The 17,808-nt window shown below is 39.6% G+C and overlaps 1 protein-coding gene across 1 annotated transcript in view; it reads left to right on the top strand.

Annotated features, from left to right (window-relative positions):
• Positions 1-5,402: 5,402 nt before the first annotated feature.
• The window catches only part of LINGO2 (leucine rich repeat and Ig domain containing 2), a 6,800,733-nt gene continuing 6,788,327 nt past the window's right edge, over positions 5,403-17,808 (top strand). Inside the window, exon 1 of the mRNA XM_044061897.1 lies at positions 5,403-5,905. The gene's annotated coding sequence lies outside the window, so the exon portion shown is untranslated. The remainder of the gene's footprint in view (positions 5,906-17,808) is intronic.

Here is a 17,808-nt window from a genome sequence, read left to right as displayed (position 1 = left end):
CTATAAACAAACTATACAACAGAAGGAAGAAACTGTTGCAGAAAAGAGGAAATTCCCAGGATGCCAAAAACTCCCTCACCAGCCTCAGTAAGAAGATGTGATCCCTCATAAAATCCTCAAAAGCTAGTTGCAAAAATAAAATTGCCAAAGATTCCAAAGACAACCACAAGGCATTCTATAGTTATGTCAAGAATCTAAATGGCAATGCTCAGATCTGATCTGAGCTACAACAGAATGGCATTAAATATACTGATCCCAAGGATATTGCCAATATCCTGGCAGATCGATTTAATGCCAACTTCACCCCCCTCTCACCCCCTAAATGGCCCATCTCAATACCAAAAGATTGCCAAATTCTGGTAATCACGGCCACACAGGTAGAAACCACACTCTCCAAAGCTAAGAATACAGCATCCATGGGACCAGATGACATCCCAGGCTGTGTACTACATGAACTACAAAATTAACTGGCACCTCACCTAAGTGTCATTTTTAATCATAGCCTCACTTCAGGCTTTTTGCCCACTGAGTGGTGCACAGCTACATTTATCCCACTCCACAATGGGGGATCCACCTTGGATCCCGGGAACTACCGTCCCATTAGTCTGACAAGCCTGATCTGCAAGGGCATGGAATGCATTATCATGGAACTTATAAACAAAGACATTGGCAACCTTCAAACACTGGACCCCACCCAGTTTGGGTTTGTGAAGGGCCGATCTTGTCTCCTGAATCTGACTTGACTTCTTTGAATTAGTCTCCAGAGCTGTGGACGAGGGTAAGGCAGTCCACACAGCCTATCTGGACCTCGCCAAGGCCTTCGACACCATCCCCCACTCTGGAATCATAGATAAATTTACTAAGCTGGGCATAAATCCCTACATCACTCGATGGGTTGCCAACTGGCTTACTGACAGAACCCAGACTGTAAAAGTAGCCGACTCCAAATCCAGCTCCAGACAAGTGACAAGTGGAGTACCTCAGGGTTCAGTCCTGGGACCAGTCTTGTTTGGCATCTACTTCTCTGAAGTACAAGCCAACACTAAGGGACTCTGGCTAACAAAGTTTGCAGATGACTGCAAACTGGGAGCCATTATTGAATCCCCAAATGATGTGGATATTCTACAAAAGGGCCTTACAGAAACAGATGCCTGGTGCCAGAGCCATGGGCTCAAGCTTAATGCCAAGAAATGTATAGTTATCCCCTTTGGAAAAAAACATGTAGCCATGAATTACCACATAGGTGGCAGACACTAAACATCGAAAGTGTGATGAGAGACTTAGGAACACAGGTGGAGTGTCATCTCACTTTCGAAAACCACATCGCCACAACAGTCAGGAAATCCTTCTATGTGGCACACCTCATTACTAAGGGCTTTTCATCCAGAAAAAAGGAAGTCATTGTCCCACTGTACTCATCCCTCATTAGACCCATTATAGAGTATAATGCCCCATTTGGTATGTACCTCACAAGACATCTGCAACAGCTGGAAAGACCACAGAAATACCTCACTAAAAGAATCACAGGCCTAAAGCAGATGCCATATGCTAACCGTCTAAAAAAACTCCAGCTATACTCTGTGGCATATCGTCTACTCAGAGGTGATCTCTGCTTGACATACAAGACAATGTCAAATCCTGAGCTGTTGGACATGCTCCACTTAATGTAATCCCAATCCCTCAGAGCCACACGCTCCAGGGATCTAAACCTTGTCATCACAATGAACAAAACATGCTGGAGGAACAGGTTCCTGACCCAGAGACTTCCCATACTCTGGAATAGACTGTCCATACATGTCAAGCAGAGAGCCTCATTGGCACTCTTCAAAAGGAACCTTGATGATTGGATGGGAGATAGGAAATTCACCCCGGGGATCATGTCAGTCACCCTGCTAGCAGGGGTCCAGAGAAGTAAATATTGTGGGAAGAAATATCCAGGGAATTATTATGGCTAGGCTTGCATAGGCCCTAGGGCTGATAGCCTAGTACCAACCTATGAACATATGAACATAAAAATGCACATACACAAAAACCTATAGGCAATTTGGAGGATCAGCAATTCCACAGCATGTTTTCAGAATGTGGAAAGAGACCAGAGTTCCCAGTGAATGCTCTCATGGATGCAAGAAGGCTATCAAGGCCCTTTACAGAAGGCACACTAGCCAATAACTGAGCAGGTAAACAAGTGCTATGAATCAGCAAAACTAACCTTGTGCCAAAGTGTTACCCTGTAATTACAGAATTTACCAAGAAATTACATTTTTCAAGGCATATATAGCTAATTATGACCTTTCAAGCTTTATTCTTGAAGGAGTAATTATTTGAATCTCAAAAGTATTCTTAAAGTTTAATTCCATGGTAAATCATATTATAATACATATCATCTTGTATTTTACCATTTAGCCCATTGCTGTATTAAACATTCAGACCATATGTGTTCACAGCATGGGCACTTTCATAGAACAGTGTTCCATTTCTGCAATGCATATACTTTAAACATTATGTACATTGGGTTTACTATTTTAAATAGTAATCTTAGTCTAAAGGGCAATATTGTTTTTTGATAAAATTTTAGAATGCACAAGTCAACTCCCCAAAGTCAGTAGTGGTGTATCAAAGTATCCAGTTTATTTTTGAGCAAGACAAAAAAAAAGATTTTGCAGTAAACCCTTGTCAGGTTGAAATGAATATTAACTGAATAAATAAATGAATAATACAAATAATCATATTTTCATGAAGGAGGGCAACAGCATGCTTTTGTCACCAGATGGATAGCCTACTGGCTCATGGACAGGATGCACAATTAAAGCGAGTGAATCCAGATCCAGTAAGAGGCTAGTTACTGGTGGTGTGCCACAGCTCAGTGCTGGGACACTCCTATTTGAAATATACTTCTGTGAAGTCAAGGCTAATGTGGAAGACCTTGGATGACAAAGTCTGTCAATGACTGCAAGCTGGGGGAAATCATTGAATCCCCCAATAATATAGATGTCCTTCTGGAGGGTCTAAATCGGGCAAATGATTGGTGCCAGAACCATGGCCTAAAACTTAATGCAAAAAAACACATTATCATACCCTATGGGAAATCAAATACTCCTGCAAATTACAACATTGCCAGCACACCCCTAAGAGTAGAATCAGATGTGAGAGATCTAGGTACATAGATAAATAGTAGCCTGTTGACCGTTGTGTGTCCACAGTGGTGAGGAAGTCCTTCTATGTGGCACAACTTATAAGTAAAGGTAAAGCATCCAGATCCAAATAAATTATAGTCCCGCTGTACTCAGTCCTTGTTAGACCAATAATCGAGTACAATGCACCATTTGCCATCTGCTTGACTAGGCACTTACAGCAGCTGGAGATATGTTAGTGGTTCCTCACAAAGAAAATACAGGGTGTGATAAACTAAAAGCTGTAACCATTTACTCTTTCTCCTATGACTATTAAGGGCTGCCCTATACCTGACCCACAAGGTACTCACCAATCCACCCCTGATGGAGCTGGTAAACATGCCCAAGTCAAACAGCATGAGGGTCACCCGATCATGAAATATAAACTTAGTAATTCAAACAAAACATGCTGGGGAGACAGATATGTGTTTCAGAGATTGCCCCTCCTTTGTAACAGGCTTCCTATTCACATTAAGCAGAGCCCTTCCCTGGCCCGCTTCAAGCGCAGTTTGGATCAATGGATGAGGAATTGCAAATTCACATCTGGGGTAGTGCCTATGCCCCTTATGGACAGGGGCAATCTGTAAGATACTCAAGCCATAGGCATAAATCCATGCCATCCTTTTGCCCTTAGGGGCCATATATTGGGTCAAATCGGATTATATTAGCTAGGTTTGTAAGGACTCCTAAACTGTTAGTCTAATAATCTCCTGTAAATCTATAAACAATTTACAATATGTTTATCCTTACTATCAAAGTAAGGGGTTTATTTAAAGAGGAAAAACAGTTTGCATTAAACCGTTGCCAGGCCGAAATGAGGAATATTAATTGAACCAGTAAACAGATTTAATATTCTTTTTATTTAAGGGGGTAGCAACATGTCTTTGTCAATTATAGCTTTTTAGAAATACATAAGGCCTAATTGCTACCACGAACTAGATTTTTGATTTCATAATTTTTCAACAAAATGTTCTGGTTGCGTGAGAATTGGTCCCTGACACACACATCATGTTAAAGTTTATTCTTCTCTCCATATGTGACGCAAAGTTGACAGGTTAATTTCACATACCTACACGGGTCTCACAACATTCAAAAGTAAAGAAGTGCTTACGTGGGCACATAGGCAACTTGCTTTCTAATCTAAAGCCGTAAGAGCACTTTGGGGTTAACTGAATGCTAATAAATCTCCAGCGCTGACTTTATTCTTTGCAACACGAAAATAGATATTTGATCTTCCCATCGCAGAGCGGGACTAGGCACTTTGGTTTACTGTAAGCAGGGTCAAAAAAACGTGGCTCAGTTGTTTAAGTAATTAGGGTTACCACCTGTCCTTCTTTCTGAGGGACAGTCCCACTTTGGGCAGTTGTGTCCTGCGAAAAAAACTAAAAAATGGCAAATCCTGAGATTTTAAGACAAAATGTACTTGTTAAGTTTTTTTTAATAGTTGCATAAAACAGCTATTTTGTATCTGAAACACATACCTATTATATGAAATAGCATAAGCAACTCAAATGCTACAAAAATAAGCTTTTATTTTGGCAAAAAAGTGAAGTTCTGTCCTTTGCACTGGCCGTGGGTATGTTTTGTTCTGCAAAATCTCAAATTTCTTCAAAAAATGTCCAACGTATGGCATTTGAAAAGGTGGCAACCCTATAAAGTAACTGATGCCAGCGTTTCCAACATAATCAGAACAAGAACCCTTACCAAGCTGTGCCCATTTAAAAGAAGTGAGGATGGATTTTGAAAGGTTTGACAAAGTTATTCCAGCAGTTCTGTTGAGGTTTCTTAATGCCACTTGTTCACTGCATACAAAGGAAACTGACCAAACAGAAAATAATAGAAATGGGTTCTACTTCTCCTTAGTTCATAATACCGAATAGGCTGACAAGACCACAGACTTTTATAGCAGGATCACTATAGAGGTCCTAGAAGCATCGAATTCAGCACATCGTGTACCAAAGCCTCACTAAACCATTTGTGTAGAATGAGTTCCTTCTTTCCGGGTGTGAATATCGGTACGTAAAACAAATAAGTACATTTAAATGATGTTAAAAGAAAAAAAAGACAGGAAAAAGAAAACTAACTGGTCCATTGCCATTATTTTAAGGTACCACACAAACTCATGAGGCACTTATACACTATATAAGGGTTAGTTTTTTTCTCCACCTTGTGCCATCAGATGATCAGACTGAGAAGGTGGATGTAAGCAAGGTAGAGACTAGAGAAAAGAGCCAAAGGCGCGCGTCCGTCTCTCCCGCCCTCTCAGGCTCCCTCCGTTCCTCCCACCGTGCCAGCTGCCTTCCGCCCTGCTCGCTTCTCCTAGAGCTGCTGCTGCCGCTGCTGCATCTCGCCTCCGACAAGAGGATCAGCTTTTGCTATGGGCTTTAGGAAGGGGTGAATTATCTAGGTGGGATGCCCCGGCTTCAGCACTCTCTGGTTCTCCACAGAAACTATTGCTGAAGAGGCAGGGATGAAACCAGTCAAGGACGGCATCAGACAAGTACAACCTATTCCCTATGTGATTATCTTTTAGTATGGAAAATACCGTGAAGACTGAAGTTACTGCATTTTGCTAAGGAGTGCTTTGCATTTGAAAACATTGGTTTTCGCCTTTACAGCTTTTCGTTTTGTAGCCTGCGTCTGTTTGAGAGGAGGACGGTCCTCGTTACACCTTCCTTGATCTCTGCTTTCCATATATTTTAAGGTGCATTGGGATATATCTATTACCTTCCCAGGTAAGACAAGAGAGAGAAAGAGAGATAAACTATATTAATGTATTTTTATGCATGCATGGTAGTATTATAGATCACTTAACCCATTAAAATTGTTTGAATTTTTTTGGCTGTTTATTAAAATGCAGACTGGAAACTTAAATGATTAATAGTGCTGGGATATCACAAATGCGGTACAAAAGCTGAACGTGCCAATATGGTACCTGTATAGAAGCAACTTCTTGTGATAAGGCATTTGGCAGTAATATTTGGGCATCAGCTTATAATTTGAAAGATTGCCAAGTGCTACCAACGAACAGCAGAGCAGACACTGGGATGCGCTTTTTAAGGTCTCAGTCCATCAAGGTCTTTATTAAAAGAACCCGACGTCACTGCTTTTGCCCTAAGAAATTGTAACCTGCTTCAAAACGCCATCAAATCCCTCGTGTATTTCTGTGTTTTAAGTATATGTGTATTAATGTGTTGTGTATTTAATATATTATTCCAACTCACAATGGTCTGCACACACACCCACACACAGATACACAAACACACACATATGAACACACACAGTAGGCAGTACTGTGATTACTATAATACACCTGCTTTGTGCAGATTCTGGAGTGATGCCCCCCTACTGCAATTAACAGGTGAGAGGAAGTGCAATTTGTCTTGCATTTTCTAGTTTTGGAGGGATCTAATGCAATCCATTCTGGTACTTGTTTTTTCCCAGGTGAAGGCTGAAGCCAATGCTGCGAGAATCAGCAAGACTTAAGAACTGGCTACCTATTTGTAGGCTGGTCTGGAAGATGACTCAGAGTTTCTTTCTCCTATTGATTTCTGGTGTGTGTGTGTGTGTGTGTGTGTGTGTGTGTGTGTGTGTGTGTCTGTGTGTGTATGTGTGTTCTACAGGATTCTCACACTGAAATATGGGCACAGCTTTGTGAAATATCCATGCAGTGATCCTGTATATTTGTCCTCCTCAGCCACACTACACCTGTTTCTCTCTGAGATTTATCATATTTTGTGATGGCTTTAAGGAAGTGAGACATCTGAGAAGTCCAGTGGAAATCAAATTCCTCCAGGGCAGGTCACAGTCAGTGTTTTAATATAGCATGATGCTACTGTGTATTGCAGAATGTTACATCTAGTTTGTCTTTTTTTCAGTGCTTTGAAAGCATGTCCTAATTGCTTACAGAAGCTTTACAATTTAAGGTTGTTGAGCATTGCTGAAGAACAAGGGTTATGCTATTTTCTGTACTTTTAAAGAGTTATAAAATACAATAAGTGAGAATTGCTTTCAGCCTTGGAATGATGGCGAAAACATTAGGGCTTTAATCAGCAGGAAATCAACAACTTAAATGAGGTTGTTTTTCTGTTTTTAAGAAGTAACACTCTTTGAGAAAACTGCATACATTATATGGAATACATTTGAATGTGGGTCAGTATCTCACAGTATCTCATTAAATGCAATAACTTAGCATAAAAAACAGTTACATATATCTGATTAGAAAAACATTCAAAAAGGTTATTTTACTGAGGAATGGAGTTATTAATACTGAAGTACAGCAGTCACTGTAGTCAGTTAAAGTGAAAATGTGTTACTTGCGTGTCTGAGTTAGCATTTCAACTTGTAAACCAACAAGCAGCTCTTGATGTTTTGCTGGAAAACTTGGTCTGAGTCACCCAGAGGAAACAAATGAGACAAGGGACACAATACTGTCCCAAATTATTATTATTAAAGGATGTACAGTTTAATACTTAGTCTTTTCAAGCAGTATTCCTATGTAGCCATGGCTTTTTCCATGCAATAGTAATCAGTCTGGTAGCTGTTGTATCCTAATATTGCAGGCAATCTTAGCCCTCTGGTGGAAACACAGATTAAGCACATTCACCATTCACTATGCAGGAAAAAATGACATCTATCTGTCCTACAACGATTCCCAATAAAGCAGCAGTAGCAAAATTCTTATGTAAGCATGTACTTACCTTTATAAGTATGTGTGTGTGTGTGTGTGTGTGTGTGTGTGTGTGTGTGTGTGTGTGCGTGTGTGTTGGGGGCAACAGCTTTAGTGAAGTGACCATGTTTTTAAATGTCAGGTAAGTTAGGCGGCAGCAATAAGCATATTTGAGTACAAAATAGAATTCACTGACTATACCCCTGTAACGACCCCCCCCACACTCACACTCTTTCCATAATCCATCAAAACACTTTATTCTACAGCATATGAAGTAACCAAGCTAATGTTTTATATATGCATACAAATGGCAGGTAGTTGGAGGCGGACACAGCAGTGGAAAACATTCAGACTGTGCATTAGTGTATGGTAACTTCCATTTTTATTAAAAATACCTATTCATTTCTCCATAGGAGTGGTTCTGGAACCTCACATGCAGTTGAACACATGTTTTAGGTAGCTTGAACTTAAAGTACCTAGGTGGACATGGACTATTTAGCTATAGACAGTTGGCACCCTTTTTATGCAATTGTGTTTGCCAATTTGTTTCAGGAGTTGATGTGGCTTTCCTTACAGTTCCTCATTTTAAAATACACAAATGAGTCTTTGAGGATCACAACATAAATGAACAATAAATATGTTATAAGGTGTCTGAGCTCCTAGTTTTAATGTCAGCTTTTTACTGCACTACAGTGTTAGCTAGTAGCATCTTCCCTTTTGAAGTCTTTTGTTAGATATGAAATTTAATAGTCTATTCAGCAGTTAATAAACGGAAGTAAATAACACGCACATACTTTTTCAAGTCTATTTTTTCTCTTGGGACTGTTTAGGCATCGGTTTATGTATGATCTCATTCCTTGGGCTATCCTCCCACTACCATGCATTTTAAGAAATATATGTTGATATCCATTTAGTTAACTCTGTTTTCTTATTTAACAGGTAATCCATACAGCCTTGCATATGGTTTGCATTCTTGCCTCACCCCAATGGTTGATTCTCTTACATGTTACAAAATGTAGCTGGAGACAGAGACAGAGAGAGAGAGAGAGAGAGAGAGAATAACAAAGGATATATAATTGACCCTCTCCCCGACATAATTATGCACACATGGAGGTGAAAGATCTATAACTGTAAGCAGGGGCACATATCAGCACATATATCACTAACCTGTGGTCAGAAAATATATATCCCAGATGACTTGACAGCAGACACACACACACACACACACACACACACACACACACACACACACACACACACACACACACACACACGCACACACACAGATCAGTTTATAGTTCACTAAAAGGGTATTTCAATATATTCTTAAGTGAGATCACAAGAGACTGAAGATATGGATTGCAGTCCTTTAGAGTTTTAGCAGCAGAAAACATACTACTTGTGTTTATAGCCATTATTGTACAAGGACTATACAAGATTGGGGCAAGTAAATACCACTAGAAAGAACATCAAGTTGTATTTTATTTTATTTTATTGTTGTGCATATGTATGTGCGTGTGTTTTCTTTTAAAAAATATTTTTATTGTTTGTTTTATTAAAAACAAACAAAAAAATCTTTGTTCACTCAACAAAACAGGAATGTAGACAAGAATAATATCTTTTTTTATTGTGTGTGCATTTTCTTTCTTTCTCTCTTTATTGTTATATTTTCATTGATTTTCATAACAAAAAAACTTTATTCCCTCCACAAAAGAGGATCAATAAACAAAAAGTTGTACTGTGTAAAAAACAATCAATTGCATTCACCAAAAAAGAGGAAAAAAAAAAACTATGGCAATCCTTTATTACAAAGAACTATGTGCAAACAGAGTTAACATATGATGCATACCAAACATTCAGTAAGTGACCACTTAAAAAAACACTACATATTTAGACCACAAGTCATTGATGAAATTAATATCAAGATCTTTCTTAAGTGGATTGCATGGCTGATTGTGATAAAAATGCAGGTGTTTTGAAATATCTATATCCAGCTATTTCCACTGTTTGAAAATGATGGCTGAAACTTTAGACAGATGGCGCAAAAACCACCTTTCTTCAATTTGAGTAAATTCTAAATCATGTGGTATAATGACTAAAACCCAGGAGCTATAATTACCCATGAAAGGAGTAAATTTCCAAGATCATGCAAAATAGTAATGTAAACTTTTTTCCAGATCTGAAAGAATTGGAGGCAAGTATAATCATATGTATTTATTTTATTTATTTATTGGAATTTGATTACTGGAAAAGTCCGACTGAGCAGATGCCCATTTTCAGTGGATGCCTGGGGGAAGCTCCAAAGTATTATAAGGAAAAAAAAACTTGGAGAACAATAGTTTCACAGTCTTTAAAAGTAATAAGAAAACATCAAAGAGTTTCAATAATCATACCAAATTAGAGATAATGTGAATATATTAATTATGAATAATTAAAACTTATATGACAATGATTTAATATTTAGATACATTTTAGCCAGTTTAGAGAAATTAAAGATAACTTAGTATAAAGCAAACAGGAATTGTAATATGAAGTGGGAGAAAAAAGCAGGGTTATAGCATATTTCAATAAATAGGGAAGACAAATTGATTAAACTAAGGAAGTAAAATGACAAAGTTGTGGCTAGAGGAAAGATACTGCAAGCTCTATTGTATGGCTTGTTTATTTTACTACTCAGAATGAAAAGCGTTAAATTATAAACATAAGCGCTTTTGTATACATAATATTTAAAATGTGAACTTCTTCAGATGTAAATGTCTTTCAAAAGTTCGTGGTATAAAAGCCTTTTAACCCACCAATCAAATTTCACTATTAAAAAAATGAGCTTGCAGCATCTTTCCTCTAGCCGCAACTTTGTTGTTTTACTCATTTGTCTTGTTTGCCGTGCTGTGGTTTCTATCAATCTTAAACTAGGATGTGATTGAAGAAGGGGAGTAAGAAAGTTCAAGGTATGGATAGATACTTGTTCATATTTAGGGATATAGTTTAATTTGGGGTTGAGCAAGAGCAGACCCATACTTTGGACAGGAAGTATTTCAGAATGGTTTTATAAGACTTGGGGGGAACGTATTGAACTGACGGATACAGGTAAGTAGTTCTAGCCTTAACAACATGGTATGAGTACAGACCATACCCAGCAGATATGACACGTTTGTAGACAGAGAGGAGTTTTTGTTCAGTTGGTTATAATAACCAAGTGGGAACAGAGTTGTGTAAAATGGTATTTAGTGCTATACAAATGGATGGATGCTGGATAATTTCATAGGTGGCAAGAAGCTGTGTATATGTTGGTTGATGGTGCAGTTCTAACCAATTTAGACTTCTTAATGCTATACAGTTGTGGGTTCTGAAAGGGGTGTTTCCTGAAATGTTAGCCACTTTATTATAGCATTGTTCAAGTTTTGCTTTTTTGTGATGTATGGAGGTTAGTAAGGATAATTTGCCATAAGGTAGTGAGGGGAGGAGATATGTAGTTTTAATTGCATTTGTGAGCAAGTTTTTGGATATATAAAGCATCTCTAGCTTTTGGTAATGCTTTATCATGCAATTTTGTATGTGCAGGTTGAATTTAAGATTACCATCCACTATTATCCCTAAAAATTTGCTACGAGAAGTGACTTCAGTGGTTGCATTATTAAGAGAAAAAAATATATATTTTTTTTTTCATGAGAGGGATTTGGGGAAAAAAAGTAGTTTGTTTTTGGGGGGTTGAACATGAGTTGTGAGTTACAAAGCCATGTTTCAGTGGATGTTAAAGCTTCCTGAGTAATTTTTTGCAGATATTTCAGATTGTCTGATATACATATGTGTGTGAAGTCATCTATGTATTATATTAGGTAGGCCTGATGTTTGGATGCTTGGAGGGTGTTGGTGAGAATGTTAAGGAGGAGTGATCCAATGATAGACCCTTGTGGTACACAAGTAGTGACTAGGAGGTATGGAGAGAGGGCAGATTGTGATGTTACTGACTGATACCTAATAGACAAGTAGCTTTTGAGTCAAGGAAGGGCGAGTTGAGATAGAACTAGTGAGGACTGTGATGATAGGATTTACTGCCAGCCATGCCAAGAGAAGCAGGGCAGTGGATGTATGACTTGTGACAGCACAGTTAGCTGGAATTTTGTAAATAATTATATGCCATTTACATATCAAACTGATTTGTACATTTGTTTGTGCTTAAAATGTATTTGTGAGGTTTGCTTGTGTTAAATGTATCAACAGTGCACCCTGCTGGAGTGAAAAGAAATGTAAATGTATTTTTGTAACTGAAATAAATGCATATGTTTTAATAGGGTTCCTATTAAATTATCAGACACATTCTTTCGAATGCATATTGATTGAACTTGAAAGCACGAAAAGGCAAAATAGCGAAATGGCATATAAGCAAATTCTTTTCCTGGGAAAGAAATCACTTGGACACTTCCATTACTTTACCATTTCCATGACTGTAGTGTGATCTCAGAGTAGGTATATTTAGGTAGGGGGAGGGGGTGAAGCCCCCCACTTTATGTAATGTTTAAACATTTTTTTGTTTGTTTTGTGGAACAGCGATTTTTTTTTTTCCCATGGAAAAAAATCGCTTTTCTAAGCATTCAGGATTGTATGCTTTCACTTAAATGGGTTTGATAAATCATCTTTTGCTTTTTTAAGTGTTCGATGATTTAGCATAGACTCATTTTAATAGAGAATACTGAGACATTAGCTTACTTTAAGAATAATAAGAGAAATGGAAATGAGCTGTTAAACCATTAAAACTGGACCCCACAATGCTGAATAGGACTTGAGACAGTGGGTCTGGAAGAAGCCTTTGTTCATTTGCTCAGTAAAAAGAGAGGAAGCCCCAGGCACTGCCATACACATTTAGATGTGTATTGTAGCTGTATATGCTAAATTCCTGTCTCAGCTTCCAAAGGGGATACTGTGAGAATCTAGAGTCAGGTGACCAGATGAGGTCATTTTGCCAGCCATCTTGTATATTATATTTTGCAGGGAGTAGTCTCTGAGTATTGAGTATTCTGCTTTGTGGAATCTGACTAGAAAGACATCACATATTTCATTGTGCCTTGCTCTATCAAGTAAGTTATTAGGGAATGGTAATTCTCCTTGATTCAGTCAGGAATGCAGTGAAGCTTAGTTTAGAGATTACTTTTCTTTATTTGTGTGAGTCTGTCCATCAATGTCATTTGTAATATTTCCTGTGATTTGAACTCTGTTGTTTACTGTAAACATATATGTAGTATTCTCTTGTTCTTTTATTATTTATTATTTCATATATTTAAACTTTTTATTGTGGTTGATCTTTGTTAGAAAATATTTAAGTTATGAGAGTATTTGCACATATTTATTTTGTGATAACTCTGGCCACTCCTGAATGTCTTGTTGTTTGGTTAACATTACCATATGTATTAATATTAACTGCACTCAACAAAATTGGATTCCCTTTTATGAGCATTATAGTAACTGACTGGTGGCAGTGAGTCTTCCTTACAGTCTGGGAAAAGTTGGTAGAGCGGGTAATCTGTGCCAGTTTTTCCTAGGTGTGTGTGTGTGTGTGTGTGTGTGTGTGTGTGTGTGTGTGTGTGTGTGTGTGTGTGTGTGTGTGTGATAAACTGGTTTCACAGTGCCAGTGGGGAGCCTTAGTGGGGACTTGGGGAGAGGCAGATAAAGACACCCAGACCCCGGGCTGAGTGTGTGCCTTATGTGTTCTTAAGGGAAATTCTGCTTGATGCAGAGAGGTCTGCATCTGGAAATAGCTAGTATATCCATTTGTATTCCAAATGCGCATCTCTCTCCAGTGTCAGTGGTGAGGATTCAGGCTCCTTGATTACTGGCCGATGTGGGGACATCACATATTGGTCAGTAGTGGAGGGATATTAATTGAACTCCTGTAGCCTGTAAGCTGTTGTCACTAAGTAGGTGTGCTCTCATGCAGCCACAAAGTAGACATTCAGAGTTTCAGATCACAATCGTTTTATTTATTTACTTTTTGTTACCTTAGTCAGGGGGAGCAGCCGAGGATGTCAGGAGAGGATTATGGTAAGCTGACAACAAACCAGTTGGCTGAGATGTGCCAAGTCAAAGGACTGGTGCATACCAACCTGACTAATGGGGAAATTATTGCAGCCTTAATCACAGCTGCAGCAGAGACCAGCAACCAGGAAGACAACCAGTCTGGCATTGGTGATGTATAGCTTTCAGAAACATGGCAGTTTAACTTTTCCTCAGAGGACTTAAAAATCCATCTGGAGTTAAAGAGGCTTGAAATGGAGGCCAAACATTTGGAACTAAAATCATCAGAGATACTGCAGCATTTGGAGATCGAAAAAGTTGACGCAGCATCAACATGAGAGGGAGATGCTGACTATTCGCCAGGGTCATGGAACTAATGGGGAAGGGAATAACTAATCCCCAGAAGCAATGAAGGTTAGTAAATTTCTTCCACAATTTGCAGAGGGTGATAATTTTGATAGTTTTATTCTTATATTTCAAAGAGTTTTTTAAACAGTGTAATGTTGACCAAGGACTCCGAATAAGGTTCCCATATCCCTTACTCCATGGTAAAGCTGTAACTGCTTTTTCTTAATTGAGTGATACTGATTGCTTAAACTATGATACAGTTAAAATGTTTATTTTAAGTTAACACCTGAAGCTTACAGAAAAAAGTTTCATGAGCATAGACCCAAGGCAGAGCAAGGTGTATGGGATTATATTACTGAGTTAAGCACTTATTTACATAGGTTGGTGAATGGGTGTCAGGTCAACACTTTTCACGACTTGGCAGATCTTTTGGTGAGGGAACAAGCCCTTAGCACTTAGCCTGAGGACATGAGAATCTGTTTGTCAGACAGGGAATGCAACTCTGAAGATGAGCTGGGGAAAAAAGAAAATCTCTACCTAGCAAGCAGGGCATCACTGCACAGGAAAGGGATACCCAGAGCTGCACATGGACATAAGGGAATATGGTGGACAATGTAAACTGCCCCAACAGAATCAGCCAGTAACAGGGTAAGCCACTAGTTTAGGTACATGGCCAGGATCAAGGGTTAAATGTTTTCAAAGTAACTAGTGGGGGTCATGTAGCATACAGATGTACATGGGGCAAGGTGGGGAACAAAAGTTGGGGGAGCCAGCAAGTGGGAATAAACAGAATGCCAGCAGTAATTTGTCTGGAGACAACATGGATACCAAACTTCCACCAGAATTTGTATCCTATCTTGATGGATGGAAAACAGGTCACTGCCAAGAGGGACACACCCTCTGATATAATCATTGTGAAACCTGCATTGGGTAAAGAGGAGCAGTACTTGCTTGGGCAGTCCACTCCAGTCAGAGCTTTAGGAGAGATCCTATTACTAATGCCTTTGGCCAGGGTTCACCTTGACTGGGAGGGTGGAAAAGGTAGCAAGCAAGTAGGTGTGTTTGAAGATATCCCTATATATGTCTTGATAGAGATATATTTTGATAATGCAGTACCTTGTGTGCATGCAGTGACATGCAGTCAGGCTTGGAGACAGGTATGTGGGTCTGGTAACTTGGTGGAGATCCAGACAGACAGCATACATGAAGCCAGGATTTTTTTATTGTGGCTAATTCAGGGAGGGAGCTACCATGTAGCAGTGAGCCTGAAGATGAGCCATGGTTGCTGGTAGGTACAGATGTTCCCTTGGACAGGGTAACTGCAAGGGCAGAGGTGAGTGGTAGTACCCAGGCTGACAGTGAGACACTGCTGTCATAAGATACCAAAATTCCTGTAGATGGGGAGCTGGGAAAAGTCACAAAGATAGAGTTGAGAAAGGCTCAGCTCTCAGACTCTAAATTACAAGGCTTGAGGGAGGTAGCTAGGTTCATAGATTCATAGATAGGTACTAGGCTATCAGCCCAGGGGCCTATACATGCAAGCCAAAAAGGTACCCTGGCTTTTGCCACCCAAGAAAATTATTTTCCTGTGCCACTGTCGAGCAGAGCCACAGAGGTGATCCCTGGGGTGAATTTCCTATTTCCCATCCGATCATCAACATTTTTCTTGAAGAGTGCTAATGAGGAGCTTTGTTTGCTGTAGATAGGTAGTTTATTCCAGAGTATGGGAAGTCTCTGGGACAGGAATCTATCCCTCCGGCATGTTCTGTTTATTGTGGTGACAAGGTTTAGGTCCCTAGGGCATGTAGCTCTGAGGGATTGGGATTTCTTTAAGTGCAGCATGTCCAATAGTTCTGGGTTTGACATAGCTTTGTATGTTAGGCAGAAATCACCTCTGAGTAGGCGATATGTGACGGAGTAATGCTGGAGTTTTTTGTGACGGTCTGTGTAGGGCATCTGTTTGAGGCTGGTAATCCTCTTTGTGAGGTATTTCTACGGCCTTTCCAGTTGTTGTAGATGTCTTGTGAGGTACATCACCTCTGAGTAGGCGATATGTGACAGAGTAACGCTGGAGTTTTTTGAGATGGTATGTGTAGGGCATCTGTTTGAGGCTGGTAATCCTCTTTGTGAGGTATTTCTATGGCCTTTCCAGTTGTTGTAGATGTCTTATGAGGTACATACCAAAAGGGGCGTTGTACTCTATAATGGGTCTAATGAGTGATGAGTAGAGGGGAACAATGAACCCTTTTTTTCTGGATGAGAAACCTTTTGTGATGAGGTGTGCCACGTAGAAGGATTTCCTGACTACTGTGGAGATGTGATTATCAAAGGAGAGACTACTGTCCACCTGTGTCCCAAGGTCTCTTATCACACTTTTGGTGTTAAGTATACTACCGCCTATGTTGTCGTTCATGGGTACAGAGTTTTTACCAAAGGAGATGACAATGCACTTTTTAGCACTGAGCTTGAGGCCATGGCTTTGACACCAGGCATCTGTCTCAGTGAGGCCCTTTTGTAGGATGTCCACATCGTTAGGAGTTTCGATTATGGCTCCTAGTTTGCAGTCTTCTGCGACCTTCATTAGCCAAACACCTTCTGTGTTAGCCTGTACTTCAGAGAAGTAGATACCAAACAGGAGAGGACCCAGGAATGAACCCTGTGGTACTCCACTTGTCACTGGTCTGAAGTCAGATTTGGAGTCTGCTACTTTCAGTGTGGGTTCTGTTAGTGAGCCAGTTGGCAACCCATCTTGTGACATAGGGATTTATACCTAGTTTAGTGAGTTTATCTATAATTCCAGAGTAGGGGATGGTGTCAAAAGCCTTGGCAACATCTAGATAGGCTGTATGAACCACCTTGCCATTGTCTATGGCTTTGGTAACTGCTTCAAAGAAGTCTATCAGGTTTAGGAGACATGATCTGCCTTTTATAAACCCGAACTGGGTGGGATCCAGAGTGTGGAGATTACCAATGTCTTTGCTTATAAGTTCCATGATGATACATGATGATAAGTTCCATGATGCTTCTCTACTAAGTAAGCACTCTCGTACTAAGTAAAGCACTACATCTATCTACCACCCCTGTGAATATCCACTTCCCTTAAAGGAACAGCACTCCCTTATACTGTTCTAGCATGTCGAGTGGTAGATTACTGGCGTCCTCTCCAGTTCAGCTGGTCAATCTGGGTATCTTGAGAATATGCTACAATTGTCTCATGTACACAGACAACCCTCTCCTCCTCTCAACAAACACAAATACATGTGAGAGATGCAACTATATAGCCAAACTGGAGGCTGAACTCTCTCAACTCAGGGCTGGCATGACCAAACAGGAGGAGATGGTAACCACACACACAACAATCCCAGTCCCACATAGACCTACCACAACTGCAAACCAAACACATAAAAACACAAAGACATACTCGGAGGCTCTAATAAAAAACTTACCAAAACAACAGAGGCTCCCAAAGCAGACATCCAAAAATCCACCACCTCAAAACAAAACACATGCAACACATACTTCAGTAAATCAGTGTGTCAACCAATCACAGCCCTTAAGGCCAAACACCATGCCTGATACACTAGTAATAGGTGACTCTATAGTCAGACACAC

Source organism: Protopterus annectens, chromosome 2.part0 (assembly GCF_019279795.1).
Source record: "Protopterus annectens isolate FY-2018-M chromosome 2.part0, PAN1.0, whole genome shotgun sequence".
NCBI lineage: Eukaryota > Metazoa > Chordata > Ceratodontiformes > Protopteridae > Protopterus > Protopterus annectens.
The sequence above is the reverse complement of the archived record's forward strand: the minus strand, read 5'-3'. Positions and strand labels throughout refer to the sequence as shown.